General features: G+C 44.8%; 1 long non-coding RNA gene across 1 annotated transcript; it reads right to left on the reverse strand.

The window, feature by feature from the left end:
* Window positions 1–261: 261 nt before the first annotated feature.
* LOC110350314 (uncharacterized) lies at window positions 262–17,801 on the reverse strand. The gene is made up of 3 exons (XR_002396785.2): window positions 17,660–17,801; window positions 16,007–16,189; window positions 262–765 (listed from the first exon to the last, which is right to left on the reverse strand). It is a non-coding gene; the product is annotated as an uncharacterized LOC110350314 (long non-coding RNA).
* Window positions 17,802–20,765: the final 2,964 nt, after the last annotated feature.

Raw genomic sequence — 20,765 nt, forward strand, 5'->3', positions numbered from 1 at the left:
TAATAAAAACAATTACAAATCTGAAAAAAGAAATAATCTATAAATTAATAAGTGATTCCCGATCATTTAAAACACTTTTTCCTTTAGCCTTTTCTGGTACTGTACTATACTCTTTGAGTCTAGTAGTTTTCTGTACTGTTGCAAATATTTCAATTTTTATATAGATTTTTGCTTGGTAAGATCAGGGCCTTCCTCTCTATTTTCAGGTATTTTGTGAGCACTTTGAGGAGACATTGGCCTGTCAAAGAGATTTTTCAGCAGTGATTTTTATTACATGCAGGCTTCATTTTAAATGCTGATCTAAGAACCAAACTGCCAGTGTGTCTTATGAGTGGTTGTTTCTAGTCTACACAGAAGCTATTGACCAGTGTTTCTGGAGAAACTGACTGGCTTCAGGGCTGGGCAGGGTAGTAACAAAACAAAGGGAACAGGGAAGATGAGATACTTGTTTTGCAGCTATTGCCAAAGATTACACCAGGATAAAAGGAAACGTCGGTGGATGCTAAGTCCAGGTCAGTGCTTTGCTGGAGAGAGGAGTGTTTGCAGGGTCTCTGTGCCTGACTGTGGGCAGTAGTCACACAACGGGGAAGTCATTAAACATCTTCATGCAGGGACTGACGTTAATATCACAAGGAGGGACAGCTGTGCTTGTGCACTGCCAGAGACAAGCGCTGGTGAAGGCTTCCATGCCACTGTGCAGGGCTCTGGTGGAGGGTGCCCACCCTGAAGCTGCTCAGAAAACATCACACCAACTCAAGGGAGGCTCTGTAAAAAGAAAAGCGATAGGATTGCATTCTATATAGATGGGACATTTAAAGTAAGCTAAAGAGATGTGACAGCTAAATGTTAACACATGGACATGGGCCAAATTGTACACTGAAAAACAGGAGGAATACTATCAAGGACATGATTAGGTAAGGTGACAATTAGAGGGATACAAATAGTAGCTCAGATAAACGTGTCTCATCGATATTAGTTTTACTCAAGTTGATAGCTGTACTGCAGTTATAGAAAAGATTCCCCCTCTTGGGAAACACAAGCTAAACTATTTAAGGTTGAAGGCCCATACTGAATAATTCTTAAATGACTCAGAAAAATGAATTATCCACAAGATAGGTAGGTAAATATAGATGAATTTAGAAAACAAATGACAAAGAAAATGGTGTAAAATATTAGCATCATGTAAATCTGAGGTAGTGTATACTATTTTCATTTTTGCAATTTTTCTGTAAGTTAGAAAGTATTCCAAATAAAAGTTTTAAATAATAAGAAACAAATGTAAAATAATATAACTGGGAAAATAAAGTATTTTAAAATCTAGATCATTCTATCAAAGTAAATATCCCAGCATTGTCAGTGACTTCGCCTTTGGTAGTGAAGGGGTTGGTGGCTGTGAATCTATTCTTGATTTGCTGATTGCCCCACTAGGAGACAACCCCTGAGCACAAGAATAACAGTACTATGCTCACCAGGGTCCCTGCATGTGACATAGTGCAGGCACTGGGGAAAGATCTCAGCTCAGAGGAGAAAAGGCATGAGTTTTTATACATTTATCTTATTATTGACACACTTTCAACTATATCTTTATTTCCAGTTTTTCATGAGGGGACAAATGGCAACTTCTATTGAGGCAAAGCACATATACTTAACTTACTATTATACTGTGCAGGTACTACTAGAGAACTATTATTAAAAGAATGTGATATCCACATTCAAAGGGCTTAGAATTTAGTCAAGAGTAAAGCAGGTCATTTTATTTATTATTATCTTTAGGATTAAAAACTTTGGCTTAAAAATTATACAATATTTTTAAAATCAATGAACAGAAATGAAGAAAGTCAAGTAAAATAGGACTTTTATAAATAATTCTGGCTTAGCATCTGTACCCATGTGTGTAGATTTTGGAGGATAGTCATGTAATGAATCAATTATACTGTTAAGAATCTGGAAATCTTCATTTTCAGAATAAATATTGAAATAATGACAGCTTTTTAAAACATTTAATAATACCAAATCTGAAACTTTAGAAAGAGAAATAAACCATTTAAAAATGCCAGCATTACCCAAACTATATTAATAATGACCTCACCTAATTTAACAGTGAATGACTTTGACATGTGGTTATTCTTGATTAGTCATCACTTTTGTCCTTCAAATATTACAAATATATCCATGAAACAAAATATGTTTCTGCAGCGATTTTATTAAAAAATAGAATATATAACTACCTAATAATTCAAATGAAGTTTCCAACAAACAAAGAGTCTAAGAAAAAGTTGTTAAGTATAAAATATCCAAGCTTTCTTTTTTCTTTTTTGGTATAGGGGATCCAACTCAGGCCTTTGTGCTTGTGAGGCAGGTGCGGAACCATTGATCTAAGCTTTTAAATATAGAGAAAAATACTATTAAAATGAACTAAAAATAAATATTTGACCATCACTCCTGTTGTGTCATCTTCATTAGATTAAAAAACACTTCACATATTAGTAAAACATGTTCCAGGGTGTGTCTGTGTGGGTCATGGAGGTGACCTTGGGGTCTATATCTGGTCCCTTGCCCATTACTCTGTAATACTGGTCCCTTATTCTTCTTCCCACCGTGGGTTAAGGCATCATGCATTAAACATCTCTGTCATGCCGTGATATTTCTGACTTGGAGCCCATTGACCATGGACTAAATACTCCAAAGACATGAACTAACTTAAACCACTCTTTCTTTAAGTTGCAAGGATTGTGTATTGTGTCCAGTGATAAGAAAACTAATACAGAAAAATTGAAGTGGGGTCACTGCTATGACTATACCTGACTAAGTGATTTAGAAGCCTTAAGAACTGACTTGTAGAAAGAGTCTTGAAAGGTTTGGAGCTTTTTTTAAAAGAAGACATAGAGTACAGTAAACAGAGCTTGATGGGTGATTCTGGTTGGAGCTCAGAAGACCAGAGTGCTGATAGGAATGTGGACAGTAAAGGCCAGGCTCAGGAGGTTTCAGTTAGGAACAAGGACTCCACTGGCCTAAAAGCCATGTGTGTTATACTCAGATAGAAAATTTCCTATATTTTGGGGCTGGCTCAGTGGTATGGTACCTGCACACTATACATGAGGCCTTAGCTTCCATCCCTAGCATGTTGGAGTGGGAGTGGAGGTGTTGAAATAAGAGTGAAGTGCAATGTTTATGGATTGAAAGACTCAACAGACTCAATGTCTTAGTTACTTTCCCATTATTGGACAGAATACCCACAACTTAAAGGAGGAGAGATCTATTTTGGCTTATGGTTTCAGTCCATGATTGGCTGGTTCTGAGGTATAATTGGACTTAACTCAAATTATTCTCCTAAAAACCCTAAGAAGTTGGAAAGATAAGCCACAGACTGGCAGAAAGTATTTGAAAACCATGTATCTGATAAGATCTGTACCCAAATGTATAAAGAAACCATATAAATCAATAACTAAAAGACAAAAAAATAAAAAATGAGCCAAAATGAAGTAGGTATTTCACCAAGGAGGATTAAATTTCCAACATAGATATGAAGACTGCTTAACATCAGTTACCAGGAAGTTGCGAATGGAAACCACAATGGCATGTGACAATCTGGACAGTACAGTGACCAATTAAAGGTCATAATGATATCCACTGCTGACAAGGATGTCAGGAAATAGAGCACTCCATGCATGCTGGTGGGAATGTAAAATAGCATATAGCTTCTTTAGCTTCCCTGCAAAATAATTTGTCAGGTTCTTAGAATGTTAATAATTGATATACAGTATGAACCACCAAATCCCTTCCTAGGAATCTACCCAAAAAAGGGAAAACATACATCTACAAAAGACTTGTATATGAATTCTTCATAGGAGCTTATTCATCATAGCCCCAAAATGGAAATAGCTGAAATATATATCTACTGGTCAGTGGATAAACAACATTGATGTACTCATAAAAAGAAGTACTATTCAGCAATAAAATGGAATAAAGTACTAACCTATATGACACCATAGGGAAACCTCACAACATTAGCCTAAGTAAAAGCAACTAGGTTCAAAAGCCTCTGTGTGCTCTAATTTCACTCAGATGAAGTATTTGGAAAAGACAAGTTTCTAGAGACAGAAAGCAGATCAGTTGTTGCCCTGGGTTAGGGTGGGAGCCAAAATTGACAATAAACAGGCTTTTGAGAATTTTTAGAGAGTGATGGAAATGTTCTAAAATTGGGTTGTAGCTATGATTGCACAACTCTATAATTCTGCTAAAAGTTATTTAACAGTACACTTACAATGGGTGATGTTTACACACAGGTAAATTATATATAAAAGGTATTATTAATAAGAAGGAAACAGCTGTTATATGATGAGTTAGCACAGTGAGAAAAGGTCCTGAAATGATTTTTTAATGAAATCAGTGTGTCTGGCTGCATGGGCCCATCACCCACAGATCCACCCACAATCATCACGTGCTGTAGCATCGGCCTGGTTCTGTGTATCAGGGCATTTCCTGGGGCAAGACTTTCCCAGCCAAACGCTAAAACAAGAAATACAGTCCTGTCCTCAGCTTCAAAACAGGCTTCTAGAAGCCCAGAAAGGATGATGGCTTTGACAGTGTTCTCCCCAAAGGACTCTACTCTGCACAGCCCCCTCCCTGGGCCCGGCTGAGCTGTGAGGGCCACATAAGGAACCCAGTGACAGTTCCTGCAAAGGTACAGGTGCTGGCACACTGGGCTCTGGAAGCCTCTGGAGGGAGGATCCAGGCTGAGGGCCCAGGAAGTGCCACCAAGAGCTCTGTGGCTCTGAGGAGTGGGGACTGGAACAGTTCTTACTCTGTGCACTAGTAGGGAGGGAGGAAGCAGCTGGAAACAAGACCACTGCCTTCCCAGACCCCTTCCCATTAGGGTAATGTTGGGAACAGGCAGGCGGAGGGTGACTCAATGTTGGTTCTGATCCCTGTGGCGTTGGTGGCTCTATCACTTTGGGCTAGCAGTGAGGCAGACCTCATGGTGGCAGTTCCCCATGACACCCCTGTGGGGTGGCCAGGAGGGTGGGGGCGTGGAGGAGAGAAGCTGCGTCCCACTGCCCCTCCATGGCTCACCAGTGACCTGTTTCCCAGGGCGGTCCCAGGCTCTTGAAGTTTCCACGTCAGCAGCTGGAGTGGGACCAAGTCTCTAACAAGCCTTCAAGAATACAGGAGGCCCACACTACCGCAGTTGTAGTTCTCAACCCAGTTTAAGTTTTTTGCACTATTCTCACCCAGTAGATTCCTTAGACGTTTCCTTAATTACCGCCCCCATAAACTCTTCACATCAAGAATGTGCTATATATTTCTTGAAGTGCTGCATTTACGTCTGTGGTTTTCTTTGTTGGGGGTACAAGGAATTGCACCCAGGGGAGCTCCACTACTGAGCTACATCCCCAGTACCCCCATTTAGTCTTTATTTTGAGACAGTATCTCATTAAGTTGTCCCAGATGGCCTTGAATTTACAATCTTCCTTCCCCAAGCTCCTGCGTAGTGGGTATTAAGGAACTGCTCTGTGGTTCGCAACCAAGTCTGAACTGGGATCACTCATCCCAGCTCAAATTGTTTGTGCCTTCTACTCAACACATAGCATCAGAAAATATCCTCTTTTGGGAATGGTACCAACTCTCACCTTGAAATCACGCAACTGTGGTAAGATAAAGCAACAGAAAATTACTATAACTTCCTACGTGATAGGAAACTATCAAAGGAATATTGATATTTTTCATCTGTTTACCAGCATTTTTTGAAACAGCTGAAGAGAGATTGGATGTGCAAAATTCAGTAGATAAATGTAGTGTGCATGCACTAGAAATTTGTGACCGTTTAATTTGTCCTATTCCTGACATTTTCTACAATTCTAGATGATTGTATTGGCATTTTAAGTAGCAAAATCCTGGCAGCTGGCATAAAAATACAAAGAACTAACTCAAAAATTTAGTGCTTAAAGGATATTAAATGTACAAATGTACCAAGATCAAAAGAGATTGACCTAAATTCTGTTCCATGTGAAGACTGTTGCAAATGAGTAGTATACTGGCCCACAGAGCCAATTCCAAAGCTAAATCTATCATTCATGTATGAGCCGTTGAGCCACACAGTAAAATTTGTAAACACTCCTCAATTGTACAATGTTTACAGCTCACGGTCAAACTCGAGTTATGGACACTAAATATTTTGTCATAGATAGAGTTAAAATGGTCCATGCCCAATTCTTAGGTCAGCAGTTACGAAGGAATCACGCCCCCAGCTTCCTAACCCTCAGAACTGTAGAGGCTGCTTCTCCCTGAGCCGTAATATATTCGTGAGTGGACACCTGGTGCCTGGGGAGCCCTGGCCACATCTGTATTCCCACCCTAACACATCGGCCCATCTCCCACCTCTGGGAAGGGCATTTATAGGCTGCACGTTTTAGAAAATAAGATCAAGAAGCAAACAGCAATAACCTGAAAAATATCTCCACCAAGTCAGGCTAGATGTTGGCAACACAAAGTAAGGAAAGAAACACGGCTCTACTCCAGCATTCTGAAACCTCTGGGCATGGCCTGGCCTGAGTCTGATCCCAGCCATCGTGGATACCTGGGCTTAATCCCATTCCTCAGGTGAAAACCACAAGGAGCAGCTGAGCAAAGAGCTGGTGAAAGACAGACCAGACCATGCAGAAGGCAGCCAGGCCCCTGGGAGGCACAATGGAGCAAGCGGCAATGGGCCCTGGTCCTCTTCCAGGTTGGTGGGAATACACTCATGGGAATCATTTGTTTTGATTGTGATGTTGTTCCTGTTTCTGACAATACACAAGGTGTGATCAAAATATACGGTGAATGTTTAAATTTAAAAAATATGATAGTAAAAGCCACATTGCATTAATCTCCCCCAAATCTGGCCCTCACTGCAAACACACTCACCCCACCATTCTTGCCACTTTCTGAAGCAGTCCTGGAGTCCTCTAAGAAATATGGGCTGCAGCAGCTCAGCTTCAGGAGTGTCTGAATCCTTGTGTCCATGAACTGACATGTCCACCACTTCTACTTCCAAACTCCTTGCTCACCGATGGAGCTGTCATCCTCCGCGACCCCTCAAGTTCAGGAATTCTGATGTGACTGTGGTTTCAGGGTGGAATTTAATGTGCTCAGCTAACTACTTCTTGGATTTTAAAATAATATTTTTCTTTAATATCCTGAGAAACATGTAGATTAGACAGCTGTGATTCAAATCTTTCCAAAAGTATATAGTGAAAGGCACTAAATTTAAGGTGACAGTGTTGAAATGGAGCAGTAGGTCAACTTGAGGACAGCCCTTTGCTTTTCTGTTATGTTCTTCCTGGATGGAGGAAGGTTTTCTAATGTATAGCTGCGTCTATCTACATATGTGCATACGTTTGAAATAAAAAAACCACTTTAAAGCCAATGGCATAACAATCCACTCAGTAAACAGACTTTTAGAAAAATGTACAATTACATACTGGATAAGGAGGGAAATTAGTTTGGTGGGATAACACAGTCTTGACACACTTACTTTAACCTTGCTGAAATGATTATGGACATTAAGTAGAAGAGCTGCCTAGATTTATGTAGCAAGGAAGAGAAGTGAAAGAGTAATGAACAAATTATAAGGATCACAGAAGAATTATTGAAGCTAAAAATGTCTCAAAATATTAAAAAATGTACCACATACAATCACAAAAATCATAACTACAAAGTAAAAAGTGAGCTGAAAAGTGGAAACATCAGTGTGAATAACACGTTTGGTGAGAGTCCGGCCAGGTCGGCGTGCACCAGGCTGCCAGAGTGCAGCGCAGACTCTGCGGGTCACAGGCAGCACCCCGCCTCACAACTGTTTAATTGTGTAAAACAACTCTTGACAGAGAAGGCCTCATTTGTATGCCCCTCCCTGCCCAGTTTGTGGCTAACTAAATATGGACAGCGGACCCAAGACATGGACTTCACTTTCTGCTTAGCTAAATAATGCGGCTGTCAAATTCAAGAGTCCCTTGCAAAAGATGAAAAAGAGCAAAATTTTCCAGAATTGTATTCCAAACAGGTGCAATGACATGAGTTGATTTCTCAATTCTACTTTTGTGTCAGAAAAGTATTTCATGAAACAAAAATCTTGTATTAATCTGACAACATCCATGTGCTTTGAAATGTGCTTTGAAAGGGGTTTGCTTAATCTCAAAGCTGTTTTGGTAACTGCACACAACTTAGCGTTAGCTGTAGCTGTGGCTTGTCCACGTATCAGCCATGCCTTTGAACTCCTTCCACTGCCCATGTGACCACCCCTAAAGCAGCCTTCAGCATCCGGCTTGTAGGAGGGCTCATCAGGAGCAAGACTGGGGTGGCTGATGTCTTCCATGGGTGAGAAGGAGCTGGAGTGGGAGGGGGAGGACAGAGCCTCTGTGTCGCCCCAGCTGCTTCCCGCGACTCCTGGGGAAGGGCGGAGTTGAGGACCAGCCACAGCTCCTCGAGGGAGCTGCTGCTTCACAGTGAGCCTGGGACTCAGGTGATGATGATGGCATGGGTAGAGCACAGCTAGCATAGCAAGGGCAAGGGCTGGCCATATCCTAAGTGAGACTTTGTATGGGGGAGTCCTACACTGTGCACGAGCCTGTGTGAGACTGTCAGTGTTCACTGGCACGGTGGTCAGACACCAGCCCCCACAATGGTCTGGGCATGAACCACACCGAAGACTCTGAGCGAAAACCCAGGGACCCCTCACGCCCAAAACAGGCCCCCCGCCAGCCAGTGTGCTGTACCAAGGTGCCAGCCTTGGTCCCCATGGCCCCAAGGGCCTCACAATGGGTCACAAGTGTTGGAGACCCCGGCCAGCACGAAACCCACTGGACCATGTGGGTCACCTCCTGGAGGGACACAGACCCCTTCCACAGCCAGTGGCACCCCTCAGGGTTCCCAGCACCTTCAGAAATGATTATAGGAAGGAGAAAGGGGAGATTTGTGGAGGTAAAGGAGCTCAGTGTGTAGAGTTCTTAACTGATCTACAAAGAAGGCAGCCTCTGTCTAAACGGACCTAGGATGAGTCGTCTGAGCTGGATAACATGGGAAGTTTCTCTTTTAGGAAAGTTTATATGGTTCTAGAATGAGGATTTTCTTTTTGCTTCACTAACTTTTATGCATTTTTACAGTCATGAATCATTCTATCAAGTATATGAAGAAATACAATACAGTAGTATCTTCTTAAATTGCACAAAATTAAAATCCAAAAGCCTTCAGAAACTTGTAAGAAATTATAAACACTTAAAAACAGCAGAAGTTTGAAGATAAGAAATATGAACAAGAGCTGATAAAATAATGTTTAAAAATGGCAGCAAAAATAATCCCAAGTTTGAAATTGTCCCTGAATTTCTTATAGACTAAATTCTACTGCATTCTTAAACAACAAATATATAGGTTTCCATGGAAACCAAAAAAATCAATTTTCCTCTCAAACCTAAACTTCATTCTCAGTAAGTTGCTGAGCTGAGTACTGAACTGTAGGAAAGCTCCAGAAATATTTCAGAGTGACCAATGAAGATTTAATAAATTAAGTTGAGATAACAAAGCAAACATGTGGCAGCGCTCACCACAGAGGTCTAGGGTTCAGTTGGTAACAACTTCCAATACCTTTCTCCAGTCCAAGGAGGATGCCCCAAGCAGGTAGAAAGTGACCGTAAAATAGGCGATAAGTATGCATGTGCCCAGACACGGCCCAAGGGCTTCTGGAAGAGCCAACCGAGGGGAAGGTGGGATAAAAATGTGCATGACAGCTGAAAGAACCCGGGCCTCCTGTCCGGAGGACATCTGGTGTCTACCCGCTGGTCACCAGAGTTCTGTTGCATGGACATAGAGAGCAAAATCAGGCTTCTCCTGTAGGACTTCACAGGCATTTGAGCACAAAATCTTTAGCCCAAGTGGTAAAGATCTAACCACAAAGACAGTTCAGTGATGCCACCTTGCATGGTAAGGCCCTTCTACACCACTGAAAGTACTTACAAAGAACAGGGCCCAGTGTAATAACAGGCAAATCACACATTGGCTATAGAGTGAGGGGTGATGGCTCTCAATTTTCTGCTCTAAAACTCCTTGACTGATTATACTTTATAGTCTTCCATAGGTAAAATTCAGAATATAGAATATCTGAAAATTACTTCTCAAGTCATTTCCATCTGTCTAGAAGGCTAAGACTTGTTTTGCACGTTCTGAATTTTGTGCCTGAATTTACTCTTATAATAGAGGAGTTGGGTGAGGATGAAATTTACAAGGAAACTGAAGATCAGAACTGTTTCTTTAAGGAAGAGTCTCTAACTCAAAGCTGTGATGGGGCCCGGTAGGTATTATTAGTCATTAATATAGGTCACTGATTCCCTCTGCCATGTTTGAAATATACCAGCCTCTTGAATACTCACTGATCTTCCAATTTGAGCAAAAGGCTTAACGTCTCGCTGCAGCTCATTTACCTGTCGATGCGACAGTCATGCTGATTCTAAGGAAGGCTTTCCTGCTCGGGGCTGGCCCCAGGTGCCTCCTCCCATGGGTGGGGAGGGCTTAGACATTTCAATTCTGGCTTCAAAACAGAAAGGGGGACAGAGTCTTTTTGTCGGATGCAATCATAAGAGTAGAAGTTCCATTTGACCCAGCTACACCCCTTCTAGATATCTTTCCCAAAGAGTTAAAGACATCATAGGACAGTGATGTATGCATGCCCATGTTGATAGCAGCAGAATTCATCGTAAGTGGGCTTTAAATCTAGGCAGTGGCCTATCTGTCCATCAACAGATAAATGGATAAAGAAAATATCCATAATGAAATAAATCAGATACACGAGCTTAAATATCACATGGCTTCACTTATACAAGAAACTCAAAATACAAATAAATTAAAAAGCAAAATAAATGATAGGTCATAGGAAATAGGGAGATATATGTTTTGTAAAGGGGAAGGGAAGGAGAAGTAAAGAGAATGTATGTCATGTGTAGGTACCAACTCCCCACAAGGAACACAATCAGTATGTACTACAAACACATACTAAGAAATTTCTTAATTAAAAACAGAATAAATTATGACCTCCACTCACATTCTATGGGTGAGGACTTGTCTCATCACCTGGGTAATGGAGACTGGAGAGTCGTACCTGGCCGAGAAGCTGGACTCCCAGTGGGATTTTACACTACACTGAAAAAGAGCTCTGAGAGCTATCCAGCTCCATCTGTGTTCTGATCCAAGACTTTTCCTCCACTGTGAAAAAATCAGCCGGCCAGGGTCGTGAGAATAAGCTGCTGAGGCTGGGCCTGGAGAAGCAGCTCGCCATGCACACCAGAGAACACAGGCCGGCCAGGGGCCCAGGGGACAGCTGCTGTGGGGCCCAGGCCCATGCCCTGTAGGACCTGCCACCCAGGTCCCAGGAAAAGCCAGGCTTAAAACTCTTCTCAAGTCTTTCCAGAGAGCCCATAAGTTTATATTTCTGTGTGTAAGATCTACTGGATCTTAAATTTTGAATCAAAAATTTTCTTTGCAAACCCTTACTAGATAAATAAGACTTGTGTGCCAACTTTGTATCATGGACAACCAGTTTCCAAGCTGTGCATAGCTGGTACCAGGGCTTGTCCAAAAATGCTCCAAACATTTTTAAACTATTAACTTTATCCAAGGGGTAATATTTTATAACAAGAATAGTTGACACCATCATGTTCAGTGGATTTGGCCTGACACAGAAAGTTAAATATCTCATGTTTTCTCTTATATGAGAAATCTGAAAACTATGCACAGTATTGACTAAGTAATTAAAATGAAGAAGAGAGGCCGGGAGGCCGGGAGCTCAGCTCTGCAGCTCAGGAAGGGGTCAAGAAGGGCAAGGAAAGGAGTGGAGACCGACAAAATATGTTCAAAAGAGTAGCAGTAACACTGGTTCATTCTAAGTGCTTTTCCTAAAAGTGTACAACCCCCAATGGTTCAAAAAGAACAGAACAGCATGTTCTCTGCATGAGCACTTGCTTAGTATAATTTTAGTTTTTTGTATAATTTTAATTCTGATGAAGATGAAAAAATAGCATATAAACTAAAAAGTATTGCGTCTCCGTTGGAGTCTGCCTGGTTAAGGGTGAGGGAGGCACTGGAACGACAGGGCCAAAGGAAACAGGGCACTAGGCCGTGGCGTCACACTGTGACTTTGGCAGCCCCGTGGTCCGGTTCACTGGCTCTGCCTGTTTGTTTTACCAACAGGGAGGTTGCTGGTTTCTCTCTGAACATTTTGCACAAGTTAACGTGACATTTGCTTTCTCCTCTAACGCCGTCTCATCATCCTGTTTCTGAACCAGCAATATCCCTAATGGTTTTTTTCCAAAAATGGAAGCTGCAGAACTAATTATGTTGAGAACTATCCCTGAGTGTTACTTCTTTCCTTCTTCTACTCGATACCGTTTCTGTGCTCAGTGGGGCTTCAGAGAGGTCTGAATTGGTCTAGACCGAATTTAGTTTCTCTGAAAAGCTGAGCCAGGTCCCTGCTTGCTACCAAAAAGAAAAAGGAAAAGAAAAGTCAGGTTGGAATTTTCAGTCACATATAAACCACCACCGCAAAATATCAGATTTTATTAAAACGGGAAAAAATGCAGTGTCCAAGCCAGGAGTGAACCGGTCCTGATAAGGCACTTGCTCTTTCAGCCCTGACTTGGCACCTTTGTGCCAAGCACTGTCCTTGCTTTTTGTTTCCAATTTTCTTTTGGCCACACTAGGGACCTAGCACAGGGCCACGAAGGTCTCATTATGTGGGCCCACTCTGTGCCCACCAGACACACGGAGGTCTGTACCCCAGGGAGGGGACAGCCATGGTTTAATGCTCAGTATCTTTAGTGCCCTGAGTCTCAACTTTGTAGCCCACCTCCTTGCCAAGGGCATCATAACCTGGTGGAGCCCTCCAGCCCTCATCTCTGCATTCCTGCCAGGCCAGCTTTCTGAGGACCCCAGTCAACACATCGCCAGCCTTGGGTGCAAGGAGGTTTCATCTCAGAGCCAGCAGCTGACCACAGGGCCCAGAGCTGATGGACAAATATCCCCTCCTCTCCTGAGCAGGTGAATCTAAACTGCCTTCTACAGTTTTGCAGGGAGGGCCCTGTATTAGTTGGCTTTCCCACTGCTGGACACAACACTGGATACCCATAACTTAAAGGAGGAGAGATTTAATTCGCTGTGGTTTCAGTCATGGTGGTCGGGATCTCAGGCAGAGACATCACAGGAGAAGGGTGTGGTGGAGCAAAGATGCTTAGATCATGATGGCCAGGGAGTGAGCAGGAGAAGAGTGCCAGAGCACGAGGAGCAAGGGCACAGACAGAGACTCTGATCTAAGCTCACACCCACGGGACAGCCCCAGACACACCCAGAAGAGAGTTTCACCAATCTCTGGGGTGGGCCCCGAAGGCAGTCAAGCTGACACCGCACCTTGATCACACCCCATCCCTCTTCAATGGCTACCCAAACACATCTCCCTAAAATTGTACTTAATCTCCAAATAAAAACAGTAGCTAGTTCCTAATTCCACCTCCCATAATACTTTGTACAACTGGAAGTACAATAATCCCTTGCCCAAAGTCTCAACAGTGCCAGCATTTTTCAAAAGTCCATGTCCATGCCTTCTTCTAAGATTCAAGGCAAACTCTTAGCTGTGAATCTCTGTAAAAATCAAAAGCAAATTGCACAATCCAAAGATACAGTGGGACAGGGTAAACATTCCTGTTCCAAAAGGGACAAAGAGGGGTATAGAAAAGAATCAGACCAAAGCCAAACTGAAACCCAGCTGGACAAACATTAAGTCTTGTAGCTCCATAGTGGGTATCAGGTTCATGTGTGATACAAGGGGAGTTTCTATGGACTTGGATAGCCCCAGCCTTATGTCCTTACTGGTTGCAGCTCATAAAGCCTCCTTCTTGGGCTGGCTGCACTCACCACCTGTCCCTTTCTTTAGCAGAGATTCCACATTCCTGGCATCTCTGAACTCCTGCAGTCTCCACTGCACCTTTGACTTCATTCCCACAGCTTCTTGCAGTACCTTCTTGGGGTTCCTTGCCTGACCTCACAGGCATTCTTCTGAAATCTGGATAGAAGCCACCCTAACCACACAACTCTTGCATTCTGCATGCTGTAAAACCAGCATCACATGGATTATGCCAAGGTCTGCTGTTAGCAGAAGCAGAAACTAGGCCCTGTGGGACAATGACTGCAGCAGCCTCTGAGCGTCTGGATAGCTGACCATAGTGAAACAAATCTGGGGATCAAGTCCCTCAAAGGCCCTTCTTGAGGAGGCTTCCCTGGGATTCTTTTCTTAAATGAAAAATTTACCTTTTTACACCCTTGAGCCTGCTATGGGTGAGTTCTTGCTGATTTGTGAGATGCCCTCAAGGCATCTTTCTTCTTGTCTCTCTACAATTTATTTGCTTTCTTTGTAATGGTGCTGATCTCATTAGCAACCACACCTAACTTTGGGCCCAGCTTTACCCATGGTTATTTCTGGGCCAAAATTTAAAATTTTCAAAATTTTCTGCTCTGCCTATTGCCCCAATTCTCATTATAAATCTACCAGCAATACTCATGCCACAGCCTGTACATTGAGCTGTCTTGAAATTTCCCCTGCCAGATTAATTAATCAACAGCCCTTAATCTCAGTCTTCTCCAAAGTCTCAGGACATAGTTCAAAATATAGACAAATTTTCTACCAGAATGTACCACGCATTGGTTCTAGTCCAAGTGCCAATGAACTCCTTGTTCCCAACAGAAACCACTTGAGCCTGGCCTTTACTGACCACTTTCCTATCAGCATCCTGGTCTTCTGAGCTTTGACTCTAATGTCCCATTAATCCCTGCTTACACAGGCCCTAAAGCTTCTAAACAATATGGTCAAGTACATTCATTACTATGACCTCACTTCTCTGATGCCAATTTTCTGTATTAGTCAGCTTTCTTATTGCTGAGACACAATATTAGACACCTACAGCTTAAAGGAGGAGAGGTTTAATTTGGCTCATGGTTTCAGTCCACAGTCAGCTAGCTCCAAGGCAGAAATCATGTGGCAGAGCAAAGCTACTTAGTTCATGACAGCTAGGAGGCAGAGCGGGGTAAGAGAGACAGAGAGGAAGGAGTAAGAGGCAGATGTAGACCTTAAGGCCAGGCCGTCACAGCCCACCCACACAATCTAGGAGTATGGGTCACTAATCACTGGGGTGGATCCCAAAGCCAATGAAGCCTCACCCTAACCACCACAGTTCCCATAGGATCCATGCCCACGTTCCTTGGTGGATTCTGACTCATTCATGTCTGAGTCCTTCCTTTCCAAAATCAGATATCCACATATAACCCCTCTTAAAGATCTCTGTGATGTAGTTACACAATCCATGTTCCAGGTTTTAGATGAAGGAACAGAGGCACACAGCGACTAAGTTGTAAACCCAAGGTCCCACAATCAGGAAGTGGTACAGCTGGGATTTGAACTCAAGAAGTCTGATACCAGAATACAGAGTACCTCTAACGACTGTACCTTCTTTTCCTTTACAGAAAATGAAATGTGATTTTTTAAAAAATGAATCAAACACTTGTTTGCATAAAAGAGTTTGTGATATTGTTATTGTATCATGAGTACACTCTCAAATACCATAGAGAGATGATAAGTATCTGCTAGTTAGAAGGTACTTCGGTATATGTTATCTCACTACTTCTCACTTTGGATGAGAGAAGATCAGAAGCAACTTGTGAAAGTCAGAAAGAGGTGTGGCAGATTACAACTCACTTGTTGGCTGTTCTACAATTACGTATGGAGGAATGCTGGGCACTGCCCTGTGAGCTGCGGACGCATCCTGGCCCTGTCCTCACAGTGCTTCTACGCTGGCAGAGGGTCTGCTAATGATTCAAACATGAGGAACTGCTGGAAGGGATGATTTATGACAATAAGGCAGGCGAGGTTACAGGGTGATCAGTCCTGTGAGAAGAACCAAGGTTAAGGGACACCTGCGAGTCTCGGTCTTGGCTTACTGACCTGTTGGGAGATGCAGTCTCACTCTGAGGGATCATACGGGCCTTGTGGATGTTTAGCAGCATCACTGGCCTTTGCTTTCTCAAGGCCAGTAGCGATCCCCAACACATGGGCATCGAAAGTCTGCCACTTTTCCTGATGTCTTCAGATGGGGTCAGGCTTGCTGTATGAGGCAGGAGGAAGCACCTGCGGAATGAGGCGGGGTGGCAGGGGTGATTACAAAGGCAGGCAGAGGCCCCACCTTAGGATGAGGGCTTGGGCACTATCAGGAGAAGGGAGATGTGGGGAGGCAGCTCAGTGTGACCCTAGCAATGTGACTTCCATGCTCTCCAGGGAGCATGGTGTGGGAAGGGGGAGATCAGAGCCATGGTGGGCAGAGGGCATGAGACAACATGGAACAAACACAGGGCAGAGTTGACGGCTGGGCTAGGCTGGTGCCCAAGCAGGCTGCTGGCGTGGCTGAGCCCTGGAGGTGGTAGTGAGGCTTCCTCCTGGCAGAAGCAGAGCTGAAGCGAGAGGATCAGACTCCTGGTTGTTCCACCACCCTCATCCTTCCCAGGCCATTGCCTGCTTGGGAGGCCAGGGGCTTCTCCGGCAGCACTGGGGCGGCTTTGTCACCCAGGTTGTCTTCCCTCAGCAAATGCCCACCTGCCACTCCTTAGCTCATTCCATCTGTTTTGTTTGTTTTGAGACAGGGTATTGCTATGCAGTTCAGGCTGGCCTTGAACTCACTATGTAGCCCAGGATGGACTCAAACTCACAGTGATCCTCCTGCCTCAGCCTCCCCAGTGCTAGGGTTACAGGTGAGTTCTACCTTGCCGGGCTCCCCGCTCCATCCCGAAACCCGAATTCCACAGAGAGGCAAGTGCTCAGTGCACTGCAACAGCTATTTGCCTTGGTCCCCTGCTTCAAGGTGGAGCCTTTGTTATTCCTCCGGTTGAAGCAGAGTGCGCAGTGGGAAGCTGAGTCCCCCCCGTGTGAATGTGTCTGTCCACTGCCCTTAGCCTGGCGTCGCCTTCCCTAAACTGGAGCCAGGCCCCCAAATTCCCTCCCGGATAGGCTCAGGTTAGGGGCAGACACGAGGGTCTCCCCAGTCTGGGGCAGGGCAGGTGCCGCACCAGTTCCCTTGAGATCCGCGGATTCGGGCAACGGGCGCTTCCCTCTTTGCTGTGCCCGGGGCCAGGCCCAGTGTCCTTCTGTGGAGAAGGTGGCCGAGACGCCTGTGGGTGCCCTGCACTGAGGAGCAAGGCGAGGACGTGTGGGAGATGAGGCAACCTCCAGGCTTTCCTCCTCCGCCAAACCGCGTCCGCTCCTCCCCACACAGCAGACCGGCACCACGGGAGCTGTAGTGACCTCCCGGGGACACACAGCCCTGTGGGTGTGGTGGCACCAGGCCTCCGCCTGGTCGTCACGTGGCACACATCCACGATGCAAGAGCACCTCCCAGTTACCACTGGCCACCACGTGCCACACGTCCACCGCCTTCCACATGGGTGTGCACTGACTCGTAAAATCCATGTCGCACCAGCGTCACACACTGCCCCTGTCAGGCCTGCTTGCTGATCTGGAAAGGGAGACCCCGTTAAAGCACACATGGCCTAGAGCCACCTCTGTGCTTTTAACCCCTGCATCGTGAACTGCAAGCTACCTCCGTACCTAACTTAGGGGTGTCCTCTGCCACAGGAGCCGGGTCTCCTCGGTCTCAGCCAGCTGATCAGCCTGTGTCCAGAGAAGGCTGAGGCCACCTGTGCCCGATCCAGCAGCTTCAGAGCTTTGTTTTCCTGCTCAGCTATGATACTGCCTGCCATGTTGCTAGGCGGAGCCTGTCCGAGCTCTGCCGGGTCAGAGTGCTGCCTGGGTCATGAATCATTATTTGATCACACAAATGCTGCTAGATTTGATTTGTGCAAGTTCCCCTTTAACAAGCAGAGAGCTGCCAAGGTCTCAAAGCAAGTGTCACATCCGCGATGCAGACCAGGCAGCCTTGCTTCCCGCTCTGCACAGCGCCAACTTGCTGGCTGCCATGGAGGCACTGCTGTTGTCCTTGTTGAGTGGCCCCTGACACGCTCCCCCTCCAGCTCTCAGGACTCCTTACCCTGAAGCCTGCCAGCCCTCCCAGGGCCCCTGCATGAGTTCAACACACTGTCTTCAGCTGTTCTGTGCTGCTTCCCCTTCCAGATCCCAGAGTTTGGCGATCTGGTTGCGTGGTTCTCTCCTTGCTGTCTGGGACACCTTGGTCTTGCTCTAAGGGTCAGTGCAGGGATTTGGCTCCACAGGTGTCTTCCCGAGTCCTCCTGGACACAGATGCTAAGGTTTTGCCCTTCTTTAGACCCAAGTCAAGTTCTTCTAAGTATCCACCTCCTGTGACCTCTGCACCCTGAGGGTCAAAGCTTGGATTCTCCAGTGACCACCGTGCCTGACATGAATGTTAAAGGTACTTAAAAGGTTCAAAATGTGGCTTGCCAAACTGTTTCATGATGCTGAGAGGCAAAGATTGCTAGCTAAGAAACTCTTCCTGCATTTGTGTCCTCTTTGTGAAGTATGCGCTTCACTTTTTCACTGGCAAACTGGTTGGTATGTTTGTTCTGAATGAGATGATTGTAGCTCGCACCCACACATACTCACTCACATGCAGCTACACAGAAAACGCAGCTTTGAAGCTGTCTTTGGCTCTTCCTGATGCACAGGTGCATTTTGAACTTGGTGTTGTGTGGACCTAGCTCAAGGCACAAAGGTAGCACATGTGAGAACTCTTTGAGATGGAACTGTGCTCTGTTCTTGCAACTGATAAACCCACAACTCCCCTCACCCCGCTCTGCGGCCCATCTTCCCTGCCAGGATTAAGATCTAATCCCCCAGAGTGAATAGATCAATGGCATCCTAAGCCACGGGTCTCATAAACTTTCCTCTCACAAAAGCGTTGTTTTAATAAACGTCTTCAAAGCCAATAGTGCTGATTTTACGATGTGCATTCAGTCAGTGAAATGGCTGAGAAAAGAGAAAGCGGCAATAAAAGTCATCTATGCAGCGAGTCAAACCGTAAGCAATCTGCAGCTCTGTAAACTTGGCTAAGTGAAGCGAGCTCTAGACTGATGAAAGAGTGCTCCCCAGATCCAGCGCTGCATCCAGAGCCCATCCACACGCCAAGCTCCTCCTTGCTCCTGGTCCTTTCGTGGACATCACAGGCATCCGATCGATCCCCACTAGACACATGAATGTGTCCACGTGCTCGAGGCACACCTGTTTTCCCCATGTTGGAACAGCTAATGCATTCAATGCTGTCCTTTTCCCCATGATTCAACAGTCTGAACTTTGGCCAAAACAGCAACTCTGAGCAGCCATATGAGTAACTCATTCTAGGGGGAAAAATGTAACTGAAATGTGTGGTAAACAAAGACTTGCAGTGCAGCCAAGGACCCTGCAATTGCCCTCCCTCCATTCTTCCCTTCGTGCGACTCTGTGGACCCAGAACTCACAGCGATAGGACAGAGTCAGCTCAAGCCCTGTGTGGGAAGTGCTGGAGCCAGAAGGAACCCCGATTCCTGCCACTGTGTTCCCTTCCTGGCCACTCCACAGGTTGCCATCCTCACAGAGAGCTGATTGCAGCCATCCTACCACTGCCACAGGAAGGGCATTTTCAGGGTGATTCTGCCACCATTTCTTTTTCTAACAAACACTGAATTTACCTAAGAGAAAGAAGTGGCTCCTCTGGGCCCCTCTGTCTTCTAATCGTGGAAGTGTATACTTGTAGATGAATTATAATTAAGTTAGGAAATTCACTCTATTAATACCTTAAAATAATAATCATGAGTTGGAAGGACTGGCTTTCTTTTTTTCTAATTAAAAAAAAAAAACCACACTCTTTTCCTTTTAAAAACAAAGACATCCAAATTTCAGTGACTGGTTTTAAATGTATTTTTGTTTTGTTTTTTTGCTTGCCCTACCAAGTTTTTGAGTTGATATCTCCACTCAGACAAATAGGATGAATGGATAAGATTAGCCTAAGAACAAAGGCCTCTGAAAGCATTTTAGAAAACTCTCATCACCCGGTGTCTGTGTCCAAGCTGGGTGCCAAAGAAAGCTGGACAAAGCAAATGAATTTAGTTGCTCCCTAAACCTTAGAAACGTCTAATACAAATAATACAAGTATTTGCACACTGCCATGGTTAATAACAATATGGTTTTTGCATAATAATGCTAGTGAGCATACAATTTGAGGTTATTGTTGCTTAAATGACCTTTTTCCTTTTCTATGCTTTTCATCATCCCCTTCCAGTAAGGTCTCAAGACAGCCAGGTGGTAGCTCCCCATGCTGGCACATGGTAACACCTGTCCCCATTCTTCTAAAGCCTTGACAGCCCCTCTACTAGATTCGGGCACTGCCCTTCTCTTCAATCTGAGTAGGCCTTATACTGCTTCAACCAATACAGTGGAACAATGTCATGCAACTCTAAGGCGAGGTTATCACATGCAGTCACTTTCTCCCTTGGGTTTTGGTAAGGCTCGTTCTTGGGCCCAAGCTGCCGCCCGATATGGAAGCCCAGACTGCCCAAGGAGAGACCCAGATGGAGTGGAATCAGCTCTGCGGCTCACAAGTTTCAGTAAGCTTCAAAGTGGCAGCCAGAACCGGCTTGGCAGTTAGGTGAAAGGCCAGCTGAGTGCAGAGTGAGAGCCCTTGAGTCAGGGTGACTCACACTGGGCAGAGGGTCATTCACAGGGAGCCCTGGCCGGACTGCAGATCTGTGAGCAAAACGAGCAGTTG

The sequence above is a fragment of the Heterocephalus glaber genome, unplaced genomic scaffold, assembly GCF_053883595.1.
Source record: "Heterocephalus glaber isolate CG9 unplaced genomic scaffold, H.glaber_assembly_v1.0 deba00001556, whole genome shotgun sequence".
Taxonomy (NCBI): Eukaryota; Metazoa; Chordata; class Mammalia; order Rodentia; family Bathyergidae; genus Heterocephalus; species Heterocephalus glaber.